At 41.4% G+C, this 25,317-nt stretch overlaps 1 long non-coding RNA gene across 1 annotated transcript; it reads left to right on the plus strand.

Annotated features, from left to right (window-relative positions):
* Positions 1–17,506: 17,506 nt before the first annotated feature.
* LOC137211884 (uncharacterized) lies at positions 17,507–25,273 on the plus strand. Its single transcript, XR_010937263.1, has 3 exons — positions 17,507–17,560; positions 21,612–21,682; positions 25,220–25,273. It is a non-coding gene; the product is annotated as an uncharacterized lncRNA (long non-coding RNA).
* Positions 25,274–25,317: the final 44 nt, after the last annotated feature.

The following is a 25,317-nucleotide window of genomic DNA, read 5'->3' on the forward strand; positions in this document are numbered from 1 at the left end:
AAGTAGACCCTTGAGCCCCAGTCAAGCCTTAAGGTGACTGCAGTCCTGGCAGACACTTTGACTGCAAGCTAATGAGAGACCATAGGAGAAAACCACCCAGCTAAGCCACTTCCAGATTCCTGACCCTCAGAAATTATGTATGATAATAAATATTTTTTTTTAAGCTTAACACACACACACACACACACACACACACACACACACACACAGCAGCAACACTCCTAGGACGTGCCTCTGAAATAGAGTGCCTAGATCACCCCCTTAGAGATTTATCCTGGAAGGGAGTCTGGCCTGAACACCAAAACAATGTTTTATAATTGTGTTTTGTTGATTCCTCTTCCTATATCGTCAACCTCCAAATGGTTATCAAGAATTAACATACCCCTCCCTTCTCACTGCATTCCTGGATCTAATCAGGAGGGGAGTGGTAAGTGTTGGGCCAGCTGTGGGTCTGGTCATGAACCATAAACTCATCAAGTGTTGGCCTGTCACTCTGACCAGGATCATTCTGACCTTGAACTATTCACCAAGCTTATGCTTAAGTGGGCTACAGCTACATGCACTCTACCCACAATAAAGACATTGTGACCACTGACCTCCGGGCTGTAGGAGCTTCTTAGAGTCTGCAAGAAACACTGGCCTTGTGGTCTTTTGGTGTGACATTCAAGCTACTGGGCCATTGTCTGTATTCTACTCTGTGAGATTCCTAGGAATTAATACAAACAAGTGTCAGAGATGAACTGTGTATTTCATATGGTCTCAAAAAGAAACGAGGGGGATTCTACTTATTCAAGCAAGGAATTTGTGAATCTTTGGACCCTATTGATACCTCTTTGTGACCGTAAATAAGACCAGTAAGTTCTTTGGCTGGGGCAGCATGCCAATGTAATAAGATAAAGATCAGCCTTGTTTCTACTTGCTCATATGGGCCTGGGGGCATATCCTCACCACAGAGTTCATTCTCTGACTTCAAAGAGAATTCTTTTGTGATGAAGTGATGCATTTAGAACTTAATGAAACTAAACTATGCCAGTATATAAGGATGGTTGGAAAGACTTTTTTTAAACTTCCTTGTCTGTTTTGCAAATCATAGGTTTTTAGTTTGAAATGTGTACTGTGCACACGAAATGGCCCAGATACAATATAGTAGTCTTTTTGATAGAGAATTCTTTTTCCATTTTACTGTCCTTCATTTTATGCAATTTGCATTGAGTTTCAACAATATGAGCATTTAGTTATTCATTATCTTTTAATTTCATAAACAAAAGTCAGAGTTTGAAATAACTTCTGTTGTTTTTAGATTTTAATGGTTATTTTTCTTTTCGCCATAAAACTTTCTTAATTGCTAGAACTGGATCTTAGAGGAGCCGTGCTGCCTTCCCTTATCACGTCATTGACACCCATCTACACCATTCCAAACAGGTGCAGGTTGAACGATTCTGCCACTAACTAGCTATGGGATACTGGGCCTCAATTTCCCCAACTTTATATTGGAAGCCCTGGACTACATGGTGTTAAAGTTGCTTTCCCATGATAATATTCTGTAAATCAAAACACAAATTTTTTAAGAAAAACTTGTGACAAATTAACCTTTATTTTTAGTTATAAAATGTAGGTAGAATAAAAATAGTCTGGCCCAAGATACTTCCCAATACACTTCCAACATTTTCTTTGATTATTTGTATCTTTTCAGAGAAGTCAGCCTTTTCTTTTACCCTCTGGATCTCCCTCTCTCTAAGTATGTTCCTTGGTTGAACAAATTTTGGATAAGCAGTTGAAAAAAAAGAACACTATAGCACTGCAATCAGTTTACTACAGTAGTTCCTAACCTGACTGTGGCCATTATATGTGGACTGTGGGGAGAGCAGAAGTGAGTAATTGGATATACATAGTCATTCTCTGTTCATCAAATATCTTCCCCCTCCTTTGAAAATGTGACATTGTGAATCCTATTCTAGTTTGCTGTCCTAATCATCAGCGGTTACAAACTGACCACCTACAGACTTTCTGTGGCTTATAGAGATATTTCCCTTATCCTCCACATTCTAGAAGGGCCAACCATCTCAGTTTTCCTGGGACTCTCTCTGTTTTAGCACTGAAAGACCCATGCCCTAGGAAACACCTTGGTCCTGGACCAACCAAGGATGATTGATCACCCTATTAAAAATGTTGATAAAAGAGTTTTTTGTTCTTTTTGTTTTTTGTTTGTTTGTTTTGTTTTGTTTTTGTGGTACACGGGCCTCTCACCACCGTGGCCGCGGAGCACAGGCTCCGGATGCGCAGGCTCAGCGGCCATGGCTCATGGGCCCAGCCGGCACATGGGATCCTCCCGGACCGGGGCACGAACCCGCGCCCCCTGCATCGGCAGGCGGACTCCCAACCACTGTGCCACCAGGGAAGCCCTTTTGTTCTTTTTTTAAAATTTTTGAATTAGTTGTCAAGATTTAAAAATCAGATGATTTCACAGAAAAATCCTGATTTCTGGCTTCTCTTTAAAAAATGAAATATCTGGCACTACTGGGCCCTCTTTCACAGCAACAATCAGCAGGTGCGGAATAACTGCTGCCCCAATAGACAAGGCATGTTATTTCCAGGGTCCCACAGGCCCTGCCACTCCATAGGACTCCCCCAGGGTGAGGCTGAACACCAGATACTCATCAATGCCCTCAGGCTGTTGTTTTTCCTATGGTAAAGTGGAAAGTGAAATAGTTCCTATATCTATATCTCTATCAGAAGGGGCAAAAAATGAAAGATCTACCAATAGGAGAAAACATACTTTTGGGTGTGGAAGTGAAGAATATTCCTATCTGTTAATAGACCTGACCCTGCACACCTGGTACACAGCCCACTGGCCCCTCCAGGCATTGAAGTCCTGGTACACATAACGGGTTCTGTCATTTATGGTGGATGGCTGGTTAGTACCTTGACTCAGGAATTTGGCAGTGTTGGCCAATGTGCCAAAACTACTAGCATCCCAAAACATTATTAAACTATGTCTTAAATGCTTGATCCTTCCTGACAGGAGCTCAATTTCTGTCATTGCTTCTGCCTTATGTAAAAATCAGATAACCCTTATTTTCCTCACCAGGGATTTCTTGAGTTTCGGCCTCTCTAATTAACTTCTGGGCTTCATTAATCTTGAAGTCATCAAGGACGCTAAGCAAACACATGTAACCTAGGGCAGGTAGTCAATTTTAATATTCTCTCACATGGGAATATTTATAAAATGGCCATCTCTGACATTTAAAAAAAAAAAGGCAATCTTCACATTCTTGTCTGTGTTTGCAGGAAGTTAATCCTCATCTATAAATCCTGAATAAGCAACCAGGTGGAGGATGTAGAGATTCTCAGCTCCATACAGGCAGGGATGGTGCCCTTCTTTTGGACTCATTATTTTAATTCCAGAAAACAGTACACGCCTAGCCCATAGGGAGTCCTTGAGCAGCGTTAACTGAATAAATGAATGAATGAGTGAGTGAATAACTAAATGTTACAGGAGAAAGAGTAAGCTCTGAAGTTGAGAGGACTTGAGGTCAAATCCCAATTTCTAACCCCAGCTCTGCCTCTTACGAGCAATTTCTCTGAGCTTCAGAGAATACCTGTACCTCATAGGGAAGCTATGAGGCTTAAAAGAGAGAATGTTCCGGGTCCAGCACACAGAAGGTACTCAAAAAAGAGTAGCTATTTAAAAAGTCCTTTGCAAAGGATATTGGAGAGAAAGAATGGAAGAAATCCTTAAGCTATTTTAAGCATGAAGTACTTAAAAGGAAGAATTTAAAAGTTGTAGAGAGTTTTGCATTTCCTAAATTTGATAAAATCGCATTCTTAAAAGTACATTCTAAAATTTTGTTTTTCTCTATCTCTATATTTTTAGTTGAGCAGGGGCTCCCTGATTATTTCATATTGATTCTATTTAAAGTTAGATTTTAAGTGTGTAAAACAGATAAACCAACAGCATCTATAATTGCAATGAACTTTTTAAATATTGAAAAGCATGCAAATATAAGGTTAAGAATAAAAAGACCGAATTTTATCCTTGCAAAAAATGAATTAAGTAAAATACATATACACACTGCATTATGTGACCTGATGTAAGTGTAGACAGTATATTTTATGAAAATAGATTCATTCAAATAGATTCATTCAAATTCATTCAAATCTATGAAATCTTTCATAGATTTCAAATAATAAAAATGAAATCTAGTAATGAATTTCTTTCTTACCAGTACAAATCTGAGATTCTGCCCAATTTAAGCCTTTCCAAAGACTTGAGTTTGAACACTGCCCTAAGTTGGAAATAAATGTACATGGCCAGCTATGAAAAACGGTGCTCAGGCTGACGGATCTTACACTTTTCTTGTAGGGCTATAGGGTATAAACAGTTCCACTATGCAGGAGAGCTCAGATCATGGCTTTATTGAGCTTAGTTTGCTGGGACTGATCTTTAGGAATGGTGACAACTATTCATCATATGCTGTTGCATCTCTGAGAAAAAGTAATCATTTCCTGAAATTGTATGAATGCTACCCATCAGTACTGTGTATAAGAGACTCTTGACTACTTGACTTGTATTTGGGGCAAACCTTTTGCCTTGCAGATATGAAGTTGAAGATTCATTTGGTTTTTTTTTTATCTCTTATCTCTCCATCCTGTCTTACCACCACACTTGCATATGGTAAACTGGCCCTCCACATTCATTCTAATCTCCTTCCAATATGTCTGCCTGTGCTGCAGAGACTGGAAAGCTAAAAGCCACATCTTCCCAGACTTCCCAGAAGCCATGTTTTTTTTTTTTTTTTTTTTTTTTTTTTTGGCGGTACGCGGGCCTCCAACTGTTGTGGCCTCTCCCGTTGCGGAGCACAGGCTCCGGACGCGCAGGCTCAGCGGCCATGGCTCACGGGGCCCAGCCGCTCCGCGGCATGTGGGATCTTCCCGGACCGGGGCACAAACCCGTGTCCCCTGTATCGGCAGGCGGACTCTCAACCACTGCGCCACCAGGGAAGCCCCCACTGTTTTCATTTGAATTTGTTCCATTAATCAGAAGTACTGCCAGGAGAGCTGGAAGATCAAGCTTGCTGGAGGGCAAGCTTCGCTGTTTTGCTCTTGTTTGCCGGCCAACACTGGCATGGTGGTATCTGGTTTTCCTGGGGGTGGTTTTCTGGTCTTGACAGCTCCTGCAGAGTGCTGACCTCCTTCTCATGGTAGCTTCCTGATCCTGACGGCGGTGGTCTGGTCTCAGAGCCAGCAGCTGGAACCTCAGCTTCCGGTTCAGCTAGAGGTTTCCTGATTGAAGAGCATTCTCTCCCTTGGTGGGACAGTCAATGTGTGGCTTTCAAAGTGGTCCATGAGAGCTCAGTGTGGAGGCTGTTTCTTCAGCCTTCTCAATGATGCTGTGAGCCACACAATTAATGCTGTAATTAAGCCCTTTCAGCTTGAACTAGCTAAAGTGGATTCTCTTCTTTGCAACCGAACCTTGACAGACACAACCTTTAATTCCTAACCATTGAAATCTCTTCCACTCTGAAATCGACTAGGAGGTAGGCTTATTTGTTCAATCAGTACACAAACTTGGGCCTGGAACTGTTCTAGACTGTGGGGTTGCCATGATAAATAAACATATAATGTCAAGCGCTCAGAGAACATTCGTTTAAGAGGGCAAGACAGAAACTCGCCATGGAAACAAATAAGCTCATGTCAGAGACGGATGTAATGAAGAAACGAAATCAGAGTAAATGATAGAGAGTAACTCTGGCGGGCAGGGAGGGCCGTATTGGATAGTGTGATCAGGGAGGAAGGCCTCTTCGAACAAGTGACATTTAAGTAGTGACCTGAGTAAAAAGCTGGGATCTGCCATGTGATGACCTGTGGTTAGAACTTTACAGGAGCGGGGGCTAAAAGAAAGAGGCAGAAAGGTGAGAATGAGCTCAGGATGTACAAGAGGCAGAAGAAAGGCCTGTGTGACTAGAGCGTAATGAGCTCAGAGGAACAAAGGTAGGAGTCCATTTCATTTATTCACTCATTAAATATTTCTTGAGCACTTACTATGCACCAGGCTCTGTTCTGGGTGCTCGCACTACAGCAGTGAATGATAGAGACAAAAAATTCCTGTTCTCCTGGAGGTTGTATTCTGGTGGTAGGGAAGAGAGGAACAATAAACAAATAAATAGGTAAAACACATATTAGATCATGGTACTAGGGGATGACTTTGGCCCTCAGGGGACATTTGGCAGTGTCTGGAGCTATTTTTGGTTGTCACACTGGGGAGGAGGAGGTGGGTTTTTAGTATTTAGAGTGTAGAAGGTAGCAACATCCCTACGTTGCTAAACATCCTGCACTGCCGAGGGCAATCCCTGCAAACAAAGAAATATCCCCAAATGTCAATCATGCCAAAGTCAAGAAACCCTGTATTAGATGATAAAAGTTATAGAGAAAAAGAAGAGAAAGATGATAGGGAATACCAGGGGCGGGGCATAGGAGGGCAGGAAGCTGTTCAGGGAAGAACACAGTAGGAATATGACATTTGAACAAAAACCAGAAGGAGGCAGGGAATGAGTCATGTGGATATCTACCGGAAGAACATTGTAGGACAGGCAATAGCAAATGCAAAGGCCTCAGGAATGAGCATGTTTGGCAAGACCCAGGAGAGCAAGATCAATGTGGCAAGGGCAGAGTGAGCAAAAGGGAGAGGAGCAGAGATAAAAATGACAAGGTTACAAGGGCCCTGAGTTTTGCCTTGCGCTCTGAGTGATCAGGAATCAATTACTAACTCAGATCAATTACGGAGGTTTGGTCAGACATAATTTCTGACTTCATTTTTTTTTTTTTTTTTTTTGCGGTACGCGGGCTGCTCACCGTTGTGGCCTTTCCCGTTGCGGAGCACAGGCTCCGGACACGCAGGCTCAGCGGCCATGGCTCATGGGCCCAGCCGCTCCGCGGCATATGGGATCTTCCCGGACCGGGGCACGAACCCGTGTCCCCTGCATCGGCAGGCGGACTCTCAACCACTGCGCCACCAGGGAAGCCCTGACTTCATTTTTAAAGGGATCACTCTGGCCGTTGTTTGGGAAATGAGTCATTAAAGAATGAGGACAGAAAGCAGGGAGACCAATTAGGTGAGACCAAGACCAATGGTGAGAGCAAGAGAGGCAGTGAGGATGACAACCAAGCTTCTGGCCTGAGCAAGTGGAAGGTCTGAGTTGCCTGCACGGAGATAGGGAGAACAATGGGGGAAGCAGTTTGGAAGGCAGTGGAGATCAGGCATTCCATGTTGGACCTGCTGAGTTTGAGACATCTACTAGAAATCCAAATGGAGATGTCACAGACTGCAGAATATGAGTCTGGGGTTTAGGAGAGAAGTCTGGGCTAAATATATAAATTCATTAAAGTCAACAGTAGGTGGTATCAGGACTTCCCTGGTGGCACAGTGGTTAAGAATCCACCTGCAAATGCAGGAAACACGGGTTCGAACCCTGGCCCGGGAAGATCCCACATGCCACGGAGCAACTAAGCCCGTGTGCCACAACTACTGAAGCCTGCGCACTCTAGGGCCCGCGTGCCGCAGCTACTGAGCCCGTGTGCTGCAACTACTGAAGCCTGAGTGCCTGGAGGCTGTGTTCCACAACAAGAGAAGCCACCGCAATGAGAAGCCCACGCACCGCAACGAAGAGTAGCCCCTGCTCACTGCAACTAGAGAAAGCCTGTGCGCAGCAACGAAGACCCAACGCAGACAAAAAATAAATAAAATTTTTTTAAAAAATCTGAAAATTAAAAAAAAAAAAACAACAGATGATATCTAAAGCCACAGGTGTAAAACTCACTAAGAAGTGTGTCTCAGGACTCGAAAGCTAAGCAGAGTAGGTCCAGAATGTGTAGAATATTTATCAAACTGCTGAAAATATACAGTCAAATACTTTGCTAGAAAAGACCAGTTATAATTATAAATTGGAAACCTGCTTATAAAATGTATTACTGCTCTTTAACCTTCATATGTTCATCTTTCACATTAATTCTCAAGAGTTGATAATTATTACTACAAATTCCTTAAGGAAAGGCTAAAAATAAGGTATTTAAAGTAATGGTATCATGGATTACTGGGATTGTTTAAAGAATTCCATAATTGGACCATAAACATCATCTAATCTGAATCCAAAATATTAGAGATGACAAAATTGAGGCCCCACATGGCCAGGGCATAGACCAGTGGGACTTCAGAGTGTCATTTGCCCAAAGTCACATGGCAAATCAGGGGCGTAGCCAGAATAGGAAGCTTAATCTTCTATTTCTTATGTTGATGCTCTTTCCACTTTATCACACTGAGAAATCAACTCAAAACAAAAAACTCTTCTGAGATAATGATTTCAGTTGGGGGAGAATTTTGATTTGTTTACAAATATTTGATATCCACAAAACTCATCCTATAGACAGCCTGTAGCATAAAGCAATGCACCTCTGTATCTGCAGAAGAATAAGAATCCATCCTGTGCACTAAATGCAAGGATGAAACACCAAGGGAAGGTAAAATAAGCAACTGACCCTGGTGCTCTAGCAGCTAGGAGGAAGGTAAGGAAGTGAGTCAACGTAGTGATGTAACTTGGTTAGCCCAAGATTTTGTTCTTACCCTGTAATAAACAAGCCAACGTTGAAAAAAGCCGCCATTTATCCCTGATGAAATATCCCATGGGTATTGTTGGTGCAACAGTAATAGGAGGGAAAGTGATTCTGTGCTTTGCCTGCAGGGAACAAGAACTAATCTCTTTTGATCCCTGTCTCAAAGCACACTGGCAAATATACTCGTTTATTTCTGTGGAATGAAGAAAGGTGCTGAGGATTGCCAGGGCTCCACTATACACAAAGGAACAGAAACATCAGAAGGGGAAGTGAGCTGGCCCTGTCATCTTGTGAGTCAGTGGTGGAAGAGGCTGCATGCTATCCTGTGGTTTAGCCACTGAACTATATGCCTCCTCTGTGCGTGGTAAGCAAACCTGGAGAGACAGAGCAGATCTGGGTCTGGTCGAGCCCAGGGTAGGGGGAGAGGAACAAGAGAGCTTACATTCAGGCAGGGAGTGACACGTATGGCACAACCAGGAAATGCAAATCAAAAAATCTCAGACCTCAGACCTCTGCTGTTCCCGTATGCCAAGGTTTTCCCTCTTAGAGAGCATTTGTGTTCTATATGACAAAATCTGAGTTGCTTGCCTTTTTGCTCATTCCTTTTTAAAATGTTCTGAATAAAAGTACCTTTAACAATATCTCCTTTGGATATTTTTTTCAAAGTGGGTATGGTTTAAGATTGCTTTCTGGAACTCTATTTACTTCCTTTCTTCTGTTCAGTATAAGATTACTCCAGGGACAGGAAATATGGTTTAGTAGGAATGTTCTGTTGAAACAGAGAACTACTAACATCATCTTTGAAAAATCAAAGAGTACAATAATCTAAATTCCCAAAGCAAGTCCTTTAATGGAAAGTTCCCCACTGTTGCCTTCTGGGAAGTAGGGTCCTTAAGCAAGAGACCTGAATCCTATTGAATTATTTTCCCATGTGATAGAACTTTGCTTATATTCTAGGCCATTCTGGAAAAGTCTTTCCAAATTCTACTCACAACTTAAGGCCAAGCTCACAAACAATCTCTTTGCTGAAAGTTCCCTGATTATTCCTCCCAGGCAGTGTGTGTGTGTGTGTGTGTGTGTGTGTGTGTGTCTGTGTGTCTGTGTGTCTGTGTGTGTTGTGTTTACATTCCTCCATTAGACTGAAATATCCTTAAGGCTAACCCAGGGGCTTCCTTGGTGGTGCAGTGGTTGAGAGTCTGCCTGCCGATGCAGGGGACCACAGGTTCGTGCCCCGGTCTGGGAAGATCCCACATGCCATGGAGCGGCTGGGCTGTGAGCCATGGCCACTGAGCCTGTGCGTCCGGAGCCTATGCTCCGCAGCGGGAGAGGCCACAGCAGTGAGAGGTCCGCATACCGCAAAAAAAAAAAAAAAAAAGCTAACCCAGGATTCTAGTCTGTATCACTCAATCCTATACTCTCTCTATAGTACCCAATAGCACTTTTGTATAAAAATAGAGGAATGTCAAATAATTATAGCTAGAAATAAACGGTTACTTGGCTACCACGTTGAAGGGAATGTTCCTAGAAGATTATAGATAAGTGCGGGGCTATGTAAAAAGTCCTAGAAAGGTTACTACGTAAATGTGTATTTAAGTGCATTCCATGTCATTGCAGGTGTGTAGGCAGAAAGTGGATAATAAAACTTAAGAGATGCTGTAGAGGAATTTATATAACAGGTAAGGAGGTAAATCAGATGACCTCTAAAACTTTTTCCAACTGTAAATTTCAAAATGACTTTTTAGAAGATTTTGCCTTAGGTGAATAATCTTGTTGCACTATTGCCCCCAAGGACACTGCCCCTATAGCAGGCAACTCTAGAAGCTTTTTTTCCAAACCACCTGATTAAAACACCTCAGTTTACAGCTTCTAAGGAATGCATCATAGAAGCCTCCTAACCTTGATGTAATCCCACCTTCACTTTACTTAGGTATCATGGAGGCCCATGGTTCAGGAAGTCCACAGAGCAGTTAGAACCTGGACTCTTAACTCTCAACCGCAGATTCAGCAGTTCAAGTTTGAGTGCCCATTTTGTACTCACTTGTTCTGTGTGTTTGATCTCTCCAAGCCTAAGCCAGATCCAGAAGAGAGTCTGAGAATGATTATTCGAATAGTCATCATTGTTGCTCGCTCTTCTCTGTGTCATCAGTGGGGAACACTGAATGGACTTTGGGGTACTGCCATTCTTTCCCAATAATTTTAAGTGCCAGATTAATGCCACAGAAAAAAAAAAGTGTCAGAAAAGTTGAAAACATGCCCGTTGAACATGCCATACTTCCTGATCATTGATGTTCCTCGAGGTAGCATCATCACTCTCTGAAGCACAGGAACAAAACACTGCTGAAGCAGACTATGCCTAACACTATCTAGAGTAAGTGGGACTTCAGGCACCACTGGGTTTGGAGACTAAGTTAGGAAGAATGTTTCGTTGTTGTCTGTCCGTCTCTTTGCCTGCCTATGTATGTATGTATCTATCATGTATCTATCTTCTAATCACAAAATATATCATAATAATGCTAGTTCCTATGTGTTGTAAATGCAGATTTATGTAGAGCAAACAGTTGAAGGGATGAAAATTAACCAGGACCTAAAGACAGCTATGTTATAATATGGTAAGCTGTTTCTCTATTCTAATTGTTCTACTATCGATACTTTAAAAGAAAGATGGATAGAGCAAAAAATACCATAACAGACCTGTCACATGTTTCTTTTTTACCAATCTGCTTCACAAAATAAATCTTTTTGTGTGATTAATACAACTTTCCCAAGCTAGAGACTATTCTTATCAATATAAGGGTAAATACCCGTATATTAAACTCTAAAGTATCACAAATTACTTAAAGTAACTCCACCTAATTGAAAAACTAGTTCTCCATTTTAAAATGATCTGTGATGTTTTCAAGAGCTTCTTTGCCCTCCCTGAGGAAATATGAGCTGTCTGGGGATCTGTGGAAGTATCAATATTTACAATGCAAAATAATCAAACCATCTCCTATGGTAAACAACCCAACAAATGACAGCAAAACCATTACCGCTTCAGCTTCTAAAAAGACTTCTCCATGGTATCACTGTCAGGCTCAGGAAGGTAGTGTGTTGATTCATTGCTTGTATATGAATATATTGGATAATGTATATCCTAACAGTGTTGTAATGAATCCAGTAAAAAGGCTCAAACCTCTGTTTTAAGGACTAAAAATATTTATTTATTTGTTTGTTTACTACATATTTCCAAACCCTTCCTGATTTCCTTGTAAATATCACATTTAGGTTTCTGTAGCCTAGCGCATGTCGGTTACACATTAAATAGTTGTTAGATTGAATTAAATCAAATGCCCACCAAATCTGGTTAATCAAACACTAAATTCACTCTTCTGCTGACCAGAAAAGAAAGAATTGAGGCATCTCACCCCAGCTGCTATAAATCTGGTGTGTTTATACAGGGACACGTGTTCAGAATCAGATTAGTTACAGGGAGGGCCATAATTTATTGTGAGGCTATAAACAAGGAATCATATCCCTTCCTTTTCCTGCTGAAAATCACTGACCAGGGCATGGAAAAATCCCAAACCCAGCACCTCTGCTTTTTTTTTTTTTTTTAAATCAGTCCTGCTGGCGTCTTGGCAGACCAATTTGGAAACCATGATTAATCCCCTGGTAAACAGAAAATAAGGTCTGGAGCCAGGAGAAGCCAAACCTGAGTCACTCTCTGGAGACTCTACCCTCAGCCAATCTAACTCTACCACCTCCTCCCTCCAGGAGCTGGCGATTTTCAGCAAACAGAAAGGCCTTTCTGTGGTGACAGAGGAGCCCAGCGAAGCCGAGACTAAAACGTCACTATAAGTGACTGACCACAAGCTGGTGTAACCCAGATACATGCAGGGGTTACCGTGTCCTAGATTATTCAAATGAAATTGGCTAGACCCCCAGGCTACATGAAACGGAAAATTCAATATCCTTCGCAATTTCTCCAGGGATTGGGGGGAAGGAAGACAATGTACCTAGATTTTTCTTTGTCACCTGCGGCTCTTAGTTTGGTCTGTGATCATCTTGCCAGTGCATGAAAGCTACCCTTGCTGTTGCCCCTTGTTGGACATAGCCCTGCTCTCTGCACTCATTTTATGTACTTCCCCAAACACCCCTGACTCAAGACTCTGGGTGTTAACTACTTTTATGGAAGAGTCAAGGCAATGGAGAAAATTTACCTGGAAGCACCAAATATAAGAAGATGTGGTACATATATACAATAGAATGTTACTCAGCCATTAAAAAGGGTGAAATAATGACATTTGCAGCAATGTGGATGGACTCGGAGATGATCATACTAAGTGAAGTAAGTCAGACAGAGAAAGACAAATATCATATGATATCACTTATATGTGGAAGCTAAAAAAATGTTACAGGGACTTCCCCGGTGGTCCAGTGGTTAATACTTCACACTTCCACTGCAGGGGGCACAGGTTTGATCTCTGGTCCAGGAACTAAGATTCCACATGCCGTGTGGCGTGACCAAAACAATAAAATAAAATAATAAATAAATAAATAATAAAACAAATGAACTTATTTACAAAAAAAAAAAGGAAAAATTAAATATCCCTGTTCTTAAAAGCCCTTTCTCCATCCTGTGGCCCCAGAAATTTCTTACCCATTGTCCTTTCCTCAAGCACTGGCCTCCTCTGGCTCTGCCCTCCCCTATTTCTCCAGCTAAGCCCCTCTCCCAAATTCCTGCCACTTTATCATGTAAATGTTGCTTTGATTTCCCTGTTTCCTTGCAAACAGTATCCTCACCTTATACTCTCAAAATATTTTCCTAAACAAACACACCCCTTTTCCTAAGAGGAACTTTATGCCAGGTGTTCATATAGTACATTTACACACACCTACACTCATAGATGAGCACACGTGTGCACACACACACACACACACCTATGACTGTCAGAAAACACTTGCACAGACAGAGCTGTAAGTTCTCAGGAGCTGTGTCCATAGGACTGGAACAGAAAAATTGGAGAGAATGGGAGGATTTTCAAGTTGTGGGTTTTTTGTTTTTTGTTTTTAACATATGAGTACTGCTTCTCCCTTACTTTTCTAGGGTACAGTGTTCACTAGAAATATTAAAGATTCTCACTGCTGTTTAACTGTCTGAAACCAGGTGGCACCAAGAAGCCCAGCTTCTATTCCTCAGGACACATCCATGGTGCTTCTGGCAGCTCAGGTGATCCCTTTCTCCCCGTGGGTTTCACAGGCTGCTTCAGCCTCTACTCTCTGGTTCATTCTCTCTGCACGGCACACCACCACACACACCCTTTGCCACCTAGAATGCTCTGAACCAGATCTATTCTTCCAAGTTTTTTTTGTATGAAGTCACCCAGATTGTGGCATTTGATCTTATTCTTTTCTTCTCGTTACTCATTGCATTTACGTAGACATTTCCTCCCTAATAGAGACGTAAATTCTCTTGAGTGCAAGGACTGTGTCTGGCCCTTTCTTTGTGTTCCCCACATTGACTAGCACAGTTCAAGACATGCGATAGATGCTCAGCAACTGCCTACTGGGTTGAATTAAACAGATCACAGGACCTCTGAACCCCAGAGTAATTATCCATAGCATAATTAACCACACACACTAATACACCTTCTTGAGGGCAGCTAAGAAAACTTGGATCCCTGGAAATGACATCGTACAGCAGATTTGGGTAGTTTCTAATCTCAAATCCAATATCTACCTTTTTTGTAACCTTAAAAGGTTACAGGTAACCTTTAAACCTTAAAAGTCATTTAACTTTTCTAAGCATCATTTTTTAAATCTTTAAAATAAGAAAAATAAAAACACCTACCCTGCTCAGCTCACATAGCAGTTGTAAGGATTAAATGGGAATATATACATATGAAAGTGATCTGAGAAGCACTGTGCACAAGACAAATTATTATGACTATTAAGATGTCCCAGGTATCTTAAAAAGAGCTTGAATATTTTAGCAAGTAGCATAGATTATCGATTAAAAGTCTTCTCATATTTATTATGAAGCATTTTCCTATAAATAAACGCCACTATTATTTTCCAAGAACATTTTCTTATCCATAAAGGAAGATGTATGACAGCTCTCTAACCTATGCAAATCTTAGCCATAAGCAAAGTATCTCTCATTTTTTCTCTTCTACCCAAGATAATTTGTTTCATTTCCTGCAGGATTAGCTATCATAGGAAAATCAAGGTATATAAAAGCCACCTTTGATGCTAATATTATGAAAATGATTACACTTTAACACTCAATGGTAAACTATGTTAGGAAAATGCTTTTAGATGTGGCAAATTTTACTTAGCACAAAAGACTATTTTTAGAGTTAAATAATAGCAGGTATATTTTTTTATTATAACAATCTAATGAATTTTTAGGTGCTTTAGCCTATAATTCTTCTTTATTTCAGTGTATATTAGTTTCCTGTGGCAGCTCTAACAAATTACCACAAACTTGACGACTTAAAACAACAGTTGCAGAGAACAGATGTTTGAAATCAGTTTCATTGGGCTGAAATCAAGGTATCAGCCAGGCCACCCTGCACTCCTTCCACCGGTTCTGAGGGAGAATCCATTCCTTGCCTCTTCCAGCTTCTGTGTAGTTGTCAGCACTCCCTGGCTCAAGGCTGCATCACTTGAATCTCTGCCTCGTGGTCATGTTTCTCCTCCTATTCTGGGTTCCAGGGATTAGAACAAGAATATCTTTGGGTGATATTTTCAGCCTACCACGTGGTAGTGCTCAATCATTTATCAGAATCACCTGGGAGGTTTGTTAAACCACAGAGTGCTGGCGCCCACTCCCAGAGTTTCTGATTCAGTAAGTCTGGAGTGGGATCCAAGATTTTGAACTATTAGCAAATGCCCAGGTGATGCTGGTGCTGCTGGTGCCAAGCTCACATTTTAAGAACCACTAACTTACGTTATCCAATGCTTTAAAAATTACATTCATGTCACTTTTCCCACCTCAATGTTTTTATCAACTTTTTTTTTTTTTTTTTTTCTGTACGCGGGCCTCTCACTGTTGTGGCCTCTTCCGTTGCGGAGCACAGGCTCCGGACGCGCAGGCTCAGCGGCCATGGCTCACGGGCCCAGCTGCTCTGCGGCATGTGGGATCCTCCCGGACCCGGGCACGAACCCGTATCCCCTGAATCGGCAGGCGGACTCTCAACCACTGCGCCACCAGGGAAGCCCCTTTATCAACTTTTTATATGTCTTTTGTGCATGTTGACAGAAACAGTGCAACTGACACTTTTTTCTCCTGTAGATTCTGCCGTGCTTTCTTCTCTGTATTAGAGCTCTGCAGTTAGACATTTCTAGAGATCAAAATGTTTCTTCTATGGACTCATTTGATGCTCCCGTTGGTTTCAGCAAGAGAAAGTATAGGTTTTATTTTAGCCTGGCATTCAAGGGCCTCCAAAATATGACTTTAAATCATGCCTACAGTCCACAGCCAGATTCTTTGCAGCTCCCCAAACACCCTCTGAACATTTGTCCCAAGTAGGAGACTTCCACACTCTGTGGTTCCTGCCTTTCTGGCAGTTTCATTATATGAGCTTATATGGTTGCCATTTTTGCCTACTCTGCTTCAAGTCAGATTCTGTCTCCTGTAGTCAAGAGTCCCGACTAATAACCTACGTGAAGGGTATGACTCATAATCCTTTAGTAACTCTTGTAAGAAAAGTGGCACCTCCATTGTCCTGATGAGAATTTCTAACCCCCTGTGTATATTAGACCATGCACTTGAAGACATGGGTATAATGGAAAATTATATATAACTCATTGTTATGAACCCAAGGCAGTAGAAAAAGAAAAACAGAAGAATCCAACTCTTTCTCTTCAGGAGAAATTTTCACAGGAATCTTGGTGTGGGAGTCCAATCTTCTTAGTTGTACTTTTGATAGTTCAAAAAGGTAAAGCCCAGAAAGGTCAAATCGCTCACTTCTCTCATTAAAAATAGCTAATGGAAGGGGAAAGACATGTAAATAAATTAAAAATAAAATGTATGGGTACAGTGGTAGAAGTATACACACAATACGCCAGTGGGGCACAAAGAAGGAGTGGGTATTTCTACCTAGAAGCAAGAGAGAGAAAGGACTCGAAAATGACTTTAGGGAGGTGGCAACTCTTGAACCCAGCTCCCCGGGACAAAGAGTGCCTTACAATGTCCGCTGTTTCTAGTCTTCTACTCATTTGCATAAAAATCATACAGCATTAGGTCAACAAGGATTTGTAAGATACCTATATATATGAGGTGCAAGTTAAATAAGGTAAGGATTCTTTTCTCAAGAAGCTCACAGAATGACACAAAAATCTCCTCCACTTTTAAAGTACAACATGGTTAGAAGATAAAATGATATGCTGCTTAGGATATTTTTCCAAAAAAAAAAAAGTGGGGGACAGGAAGTGGGTGGAGGAATAGATGAAACAAGTCTTGCCATGGGATAGAAATGGTTGAAATTAGGTATGATTGCTTTGCAGTGTGATGACTTGGCTAGGCTTAGCTACATTTCCCAGAATTCTATTCCCTCTATATTTCCGGTTAGGGTGGGCCATAAGAGACCTTCTTGTTTGGAATTTGGGGACTGGAAGTAAAGCTGCAGCCATTTTTTTTTTTTTTTTTTTAGCGGTACGCGGGCCTCTCACTGTTGTGGCCCCTCCCGCTGCGGAGCACAGGTTCCCGAAGTGCAGGCTCAGCGGCCATGGCTCACGGGCCCAGCCGCTCCGCGGCATGTGGGATCTTCCCAGACCGGGGCACGAACCCGTGTCCCCCGCATCGGCAGGCGGACTCTCAACCACTGCGCCACCAGGGAAGCCCTGCAGCCATTTTTATAACCATGCATATTGTCTTTATCTGTTGGTTCAGCAGATTGGCATGAGACAGGCCTGAAACTGCTCCACCTACTTCTGGAACTTGCTTCAGCCTCTCCAACTCCACAGCAAGGTACGTGTGCCTAGCACTGTGATGGAGGGCCCTGACTTCTGTAAGACAGCCACAAACCAGGGTCTAAGGCAAGATGAGTTTCAGTCTGTCCTCGAAGTTGCCAACTCCAGCATGTTCTTCCTGTCTCCCACTTTATACTCATCTTCCCCTCCTGACTGCCTGCCCTGTGCACTTCAAATTCCATCAATCGATTCAAGGGCAACAGCCTTACAGCGACTGTTAAACCAAGTTCCACAAAGGCACAATTGTATACGTACAAGCATACACACATATATGTATATTTAGACACACACACACATTCACACATGTCCTAGTAGTTCCACTTAACTTTTTGAACACTGACTGATACAGTGGGTGATGGGTACATTGTACTCTTTATATTATTTTCAATTTTTTGGATATGTTTGAAATTGTTCCCGTTAGTACTTTATTTTAAATTCACTATGGAAGAGTTTGGCAATAGAGTCTGTATAAGATGCTATGGAATCACCTGAGGGGAGCCATCTCCAGTATATGAGGGAGGAGCAGAAGTTTCCTCCTCACAGCCAATCTCTCCCTTTGCTTCCCCACCTCCCTTTTGTGCTCCTTCCTCCTAAATGCAGGTCACTTTAATCCTCTTAATCCTTCTTCCTAAGCATCCGCCCCCAAATTTCAACCAGGCTACGGCATAATCCTTCTTTTTGTTTGTTTTTTTCGGTAGGCGGGCCTCTCACTGTTACGGCCTCTCCTGTTGCGGAGCACAGGTTCCGGACACACAGGCTCAGCGGCCATGACTCACGGGCCCAGCCGCTCCGCGGCATGTGGGATCCTCCTGGACCGGGGCACGAACCCGTGTCCCCTGCATCGGCAGGCGGACTCTCAACCACTGCGCCACCAGAGAAGCCCCATAATTCTTAATTCTCTATAAATATATCTGTCCTGTTTCTGGATTTCCAAACTCTTGTTTCCACCTACATGTTAGATGTCTCCTTATTCATGGACAACCAACATCTAAACAGTAACATTACTTTTCAAAACTAAAAGCTAATCCTTCCAACTTCCAATTTCTCTTGGTCATTCATTCCTCGTCCCTGAGCCCAAAATCCAGGGTTATCTTGGACACCACCTCTCTTCCACCCAGTCTTTCGCCATATCCTGTCAATTTACTTCCACAGATCTGCATTCTAGGGCATCACAAAAGTTTCTCTTCTCTTTATTATCTTATCCATCTGGTCATTCTTGTATTCATTCCACAATGGTTTTCCAAGCATCTTTTAATATAGAAAATCTTGAGATGGATTGAAGGAAGAAATACATCCTTATCCTTTATCATTGCTTAAAAACTTACAGCCTCTCCCATTACTTACAGAATAAAACCCATGCTGTTAGTCTTTAAGGTCATCTAAAATCTGGCCCTGTGTGTGGGAGATGTGACTGCTGCTGGGGTGATGAAACTTTCAAAGAGGCTTTGGGGAAGGACTGTTTCCAGAGTAAGAGCCTCCTTAGAAGTCAGGCTAGGAGAATCTCTGTCTTCCCGTGCCTTTCTTTCTTTTTTCTTTTTTTAAATAATTTATATTTTTGGTTGTGTTGGGTCTTCATTGCTGCGCACGGGCTTTCTCTAGTTGTGGCAAGTGGGGGTTCATTGCGGTGCGCGGGCTTCTCATTGCGGTGGCTTCTCTTGTTGCGGAGCACGGGCTCTAGGTGTGCAGGCTTGAGTAGTTGTGGCACGCGGGCTTCAGTAGTTGTGGCTCACGGTCTTAGTTGCTCCATGGTATGTGGGAACTTCCCGGCCCAGGGCTCGAACCCATGTCCCCTGCATTGGCAGGCGGGTTCTTAACCACTGTGCCACCAAGGAAGCCCCTTCCAGCGCCATTCTGAATCTGGCTGGGAGTTAAGAGAGCACAGCTTTTAATTTCTTCCTATGTTAAAAAAACAAAACAAAACAAACAAAAACCTGTGATTATACAAATGATATGTGTTCTTTTTTTTTTCTAATTTCAAAACTACAGAGAAGCAAAAAGAATAAAATAACAATGACCTCTAATACCACCACCCAGAAACACCTAACCACTTTTCATATTTTGGTGTGCCTTCTTAAAGAATATTTTAGTTTTAATTTATAAACTTTGGATAACACTGTACATACTGTTTTCTAATCTTCATATTTCATTTAACAATATATTGTAAGCAACTTTCCATGTCAATAAATAAATTTCTGCATCTATCATTTTTGAAGGCAGTACGCTATTCTCTTGTATGGATATAACAATTTATGTACACCTTCCCTTTTTTGGGACTTTTAGGTTATTTCTAATCTTTCTCTACAACAAAAAAATTTGCAATAAGTATCCTTATAGATGAGTCTTTTTCTGCATCCTCATTGTTCTCTTTAGAACAAACTCCCAAAAGTAAAATTCCTGAGTCAAAGGGAATGTATATTTTTAAGGGTTTTGATATAAGACCATATATTTTTCTGAGGATCATTGGGAAAACTGGTATAGGATTTCAGCAACATGCCAATGGTATGAGTCTAAATGTGGGAGAACTACACTTAAAGTTGCCCTTAATCACCCACCTTCTGAGGATATTAGAACTCTGGGGTGCTAGTAGGTTAATTACTTTTTTAGTACAATATATATTAACCTGATAGTTTGAAAGACAACAGTTTAATTTATATGTAGATAATGTACATTATAAGAATTTATTCATCATTTTATAGTATTATTTAATTTGCTCCAGGGTTTGTTTCTTTGGATAGACATTTGGGTTGCTATTGTTATTTTTCAATATAGACATTTTCTGTTTTAGCACAAGACAGTAATGAGTTTGTTAATGAGATGGCATGACAGAAAACTTCCACTCTACCCTTCTATAACAATAGAACTCAGCCACCCACCTAAGAGCTATGTTTCCCACTTTTCTTGCAGCTAGGTGTGGCCATGTGACAAGTTTTTGGCCAATGATAAGTAAGCTGAAGGGATGTACGCCCTCCCCTCTACCCTCCTCAACTTCCCACTGGTTGGAATGCAGACATGGCAGTAGCTGCTGCAGGAGCAGTCATATTAGACCACTAGATGGAAACTTCACGTTGAGGGTGGCAGAGCAGCTAGATAGAAAAACCTAGTCCCTCGCAGCGTGAAACTGCTAAGTCTGCCGCAGTCTACTTAAGCTTGACTGTTCTGTGAGAAAGAAAGAAACTTCTATCTCGTTTAAGACTGTTATTTTGACCTTTGTTTCAGGAGCTAACACAGAGGGAAGATTTGGGGAGCTTGGCCATTTATTTTCACTGGCCACTAATAAAATAGTCCCAGTGGCAGATTAAAATTGTAACAGAGACTTTTTTAGGTTAAAGGACAAAGAATATGTTGACAGTCAAGTAAATCGAAGCCAAGATATGTTACCATAGAAATATGTGCAAACTCTTTCAACATCTAATGAGCTTTTTCTTTGAGTCAAAAGTTCAGTTACATAGGGCTTCCCTGGTGGCGCAGTGGTTGGGAGTCTGCCTGCCGATGCAGGGGACACGGGTTCGTGCCCCGGTCTGGGAGGATCCCACATGCCACAGAGCGGCTGGGCCCGTGAGCCACGGCCGCTGAGCCTGCGCGTCCAGAGCCTGTGCTCTGCAACGGGAGAGGCCCCAATAGTGAGAGGCCCCAACAGTGAGAGGCCCGCGTACCGCTGAAACAACAACAACAACAGCAACAAAAATCCAGTTACGTAAAAGGAATGATTAGGCTTATTGTCTTTTGGTCTTGCTTCCACACTATATAAAAAGTTAGACTCAATGACTTTGCTTTAATTTTATTTTTTTTTAATCTTTGTGATTATATAGATTTCTTCCTTGATGTTCAGGGATTTTATAAAGATGAAAAAAAAGATGAATAAAGCTTCAAATTATAAAAATTAACTCCATGTAAATTGCATATAAATATATGCGAACACCACTGTTTTATAAATTATAACTGTACTTACATATTACCTTCCTAAAATGATCTAGATATCACCAACTAAACAATAAATTTTACATTACCTAGTAAATACATGAAGTTGATTATTTCTATATCCACTTTAGAGGTAAGGAACATGAGAAGAAAGAAGCAATTATGTCACAGACGAGTTTCGTGAAGACCCAAGAGACTTACTGTAAGTCTTATACTGTGTGTGTGTGTGTGTGTGTGTGTGTATATCCATATATACATCTCCAGTACCCATTTCTTTCTTCCGAGTAGCACTCAGATTTCCTCTTGTGCAAAAGCTCACTGAGCAGTGACCATCCTATAAATCTGGATGCGTGCCTCCATGGAAGTTGAGAAGACCAGATCCTTCCCGGCCCCTCCACTCACCCCAGCCAAGGGGCAGGCACATGAAGAATCAGCCAGACAGTTGCTTTCCCATGGGTTTTTGAAACTTGAGCGACACAAGGAAACAGCAATGGCTCTGACCACAGGAAGTTTTCCAGCCTGTTTCCAAGCCCTGCTCTGCAATACCACATCAGTTCCGAGCACACCATCAGCACCACCAAACCCTTTGCTCCAATAAATATGCTTTAGCTTCACTTGGCCAGGTCACTTTTTGTTAGCAGCATCCAAGGGACTCTCACTGCCACAGAATCTCTTACCACCATAGGACCTAACCTCTCTTTCCCTAGCGAATAAGCTTTGTTTAAAACCTAAATGGACAAAGCAAATCTATGTAAAATCATGTTTCAAAGTTTTACAGGGTACAAACATAGTTTTTTGTTGGCTACAACTTGAGAATTCAGCGTATGGGTTTTAGCGTTCTCCCTTTTCATTCTAAGATGTAAATGTTTTCTATCTGAAAATTTAACCATATACTTCAAAACTTAGGTAATTTTTTAATATCCTTGAATTATTCCTTTTTTATATACTAATTTACATCTTGTGAATTAATCTGTTCCTTAAAAATAATTAGTAAATACCATGATACAGCTTCTGTCTCATATTTTATCTGTTCCACACAGAGAACCATAAACTAAGTTGGTAGCCAACTTAGTTGTTAAAACAAGTAACTCATCACTCCTAATGGACACAATGATTTGCCTTTGCTTCGCACAACTTTCCATTTTAAGCATCAGACAAGCAGAAAAGACTGGTGGCTAAGCAACAGCTTTCCTGTCAACGACCAGAAATAAAATATATAGAAGGCTAATTTATAACATATTATATACATATGTAATATATAAAATTAAAGAGAAACCCAGCCCCACAGTCTGGCTGTTCACCCAGAACGCTTGTCTTGAGTATTGAATTCATAATGACAGCGTGTGAATTCCGAATACATTTGATCCATGAATTCTAAAGTAACTATATCATCTTGTGTCTTCCTCATTACTGAAAAACCAGCAAGTAATATAGAAACTAGAGTTTTGAAGCAGATTTCCTTAGAAGAACTATTGGTGGAGTGTACACTTAGGTTTTGTTGAACCAAGTCATTGCTAATGTAGCATTCACATTTCTGTTGCAGTACTGCTCTCTTGGTTAAAACCACACATTTGAAGCCCTAGGAGGACATACCCCAAGCAGTTAGTAGTGAACACCATGGGGAAATGACCGTTTACTTTTTCCTCTGTATTCTTTACAATGAAAATTAAAATTGCTAGTAGTTGCTGGACGTTTATGAGGTGCTGGACACTGTTCTAAGATCATGTGTGTTTAGTCACATTAGCATTCTCCACTTGGCAGATAAGGAAAGAATCTCAGCGAAGTTGTGTAACTTGCTCAAAGTTATGCATATAGAGAGCAACAGAGAGCTGGGATTTGAACCCAAGCAGTGAAGCTCCAGGTCTTCACTACTTCACTAGTTTTCCTTTTATAAGTGTGTTTATAAATATACAAAGAAATAATCCCAGAAGCAAATATGCATTATTATATATTAGGGAGCAGTGTGAAGTGTGAGGAATCTTAGATTTCTAGAAAAATGTAGATTGTATCCACTTCCTTATTTCCTTAGTCTCTGTGCTTAAGTTTCTTCTCCACCATTCTGCTGAAACTGCTTGCAGGAAAGTCTCCAATGAATTACAATTTGCCACATTTCCTTTCTCAAGGAATATGATATTTGACACTATTGTCTACTTCCTCCTGGACCTTCTCTTCTTTTTAGCTTCTATGATGTTGCCATTGAAAAGTTTTCTGCTGCTCCTCCCCTTTCTTCACCTGTTCCTTAAATATTGATATCCAATATTCCATACTTAGTCCTTTTTCCTTTTAATACTATAAGAAATTATGATTTGGTTATAAATAGGAACCAAATCATGCATGCCCATAGCAGACATTGCTATTTGATTTGGGCAGTTTTCTCTGATCCCCGATGCTATCTTAGAATTCTCAAAAATGCTTCAGGCAACAATCAAATGATCAGAGTTTGCAGATGAGAAGAAACTTTTTTCCCACACCTGTTTTACATACCCATCTTGGAAGAGCTCATCTGTAATCATGACTTTAAATTCCAAAAATCCTGGGGCTTATTCATTAGTGTTTTCAGAACCTTGCATAGTGCCTGCAGAGCATGGTTTAGGTTGGATAAATATTTGAAGCACAGATGTTAAAATGTTTGATGAACTAACGATATCTAAGTATGTCCTGACATGTCTTGGGTGCTTGAATATAATTAAAATTGAAATGTAGTGGTCCTAGAGTATATACAACATAGTGACAATATTACAATGAGGTATGTACATTTTTTTAAAAAATTATTTATTTATTTTTGGCTGCGTTGGGTCTTCGTTTCTGTGCGAGGGCTTTCTCTAGTTGCGGCGAGCGGGGGCCGCTCTTCATCGCGGTGCGCGGGCTCCTCCCTATCGCGGCCTTTCTTGTTGCGGAGCACAGGCTCCAGACGCGCAGGCTCAGTAGTTGGGGCTCACGGGCCTACTTGCTCCGCGGCATGTGGGATCCTCCCGGACCAGGGCTCGAACCTGTGTCCCCTGAATTAGCAGGCAAATTCTCAACCACCGCGCCACCAGGGAAGCCCCGAGGTATGTACATTTTGAGAAATTTTATTTCTGGACAAAACTTACTTTCGGTACGCAGGCCTCTCACTGTTGTGGCCTCTCCCGTTGCGGAGCACAGGCTCCGGATGCGCAGGCTCAGCGGCCATGGCTCACGGGCCCCGCCGCTCTGCGGCATGTGGGATCTTCCCGGACCGGGGTACGAACCCGTGTCCCCAGCATCGGCAGGCGGACTCTCAACCACTGCGCCACCAGGGAAGCCCCAAAACTTACTTTTTATATAAGACTTTATAATTATTTTCAAATAAGTAAACTTAACATCTGCTCAATAATAAGAAACACCCAAGGGAACTGTGGAAGTTTCATTTGGGGTTTGAGGAGTTGGTAGCAAGCTAATCCAGTGGGATATTGTCCTCAAAATTATAAAATGCAATTCAACGGCCAGTGAGAATAAAATGCGTTTTCTATTTATTCCTAGCCAAGGTTAAAGTGGTAGCGTATAATTCTGCACTGTATTTTGTAACCTTTTGAAAGAATTATACATCCTCAGTAATCAGGGTTGCAGCCTGATATTTTTTCCGAAAATTAATAAAGTAAATAAATCTCTAAAATGTTTACTACAAAGATGCTTCCAATAAAACATGTTTATAGAAGTAGAAGAAAGTGTTGTAAACTTTGAGCCTGATTTTTCTCCTTCCTCATTGTTTCATGTTTAGATTGATCTACAAAGGAGAATTATTATACAACAGGGAAGTATTTTCGACTGAGGTAATATTGCCTAAAATTTATTTATTTATATACCACTTTTGCCATT

This window comes from Pseudorca crassidens, chromosome 2, assembly GCF_039906515.1.
Source record: "Pseudorca crassidens isolate mPseCra1 chromosome 2, mPseCra1.hap1, whole genome shotgun sequence".
NCBI classification, from domain to species: domain Eukaryota; kingdom Metazoa; phylum Chordata; class Mammalia; order Artiodactyla; family Delphinidae; genus Pseudorca; species Pseudorca crassidens.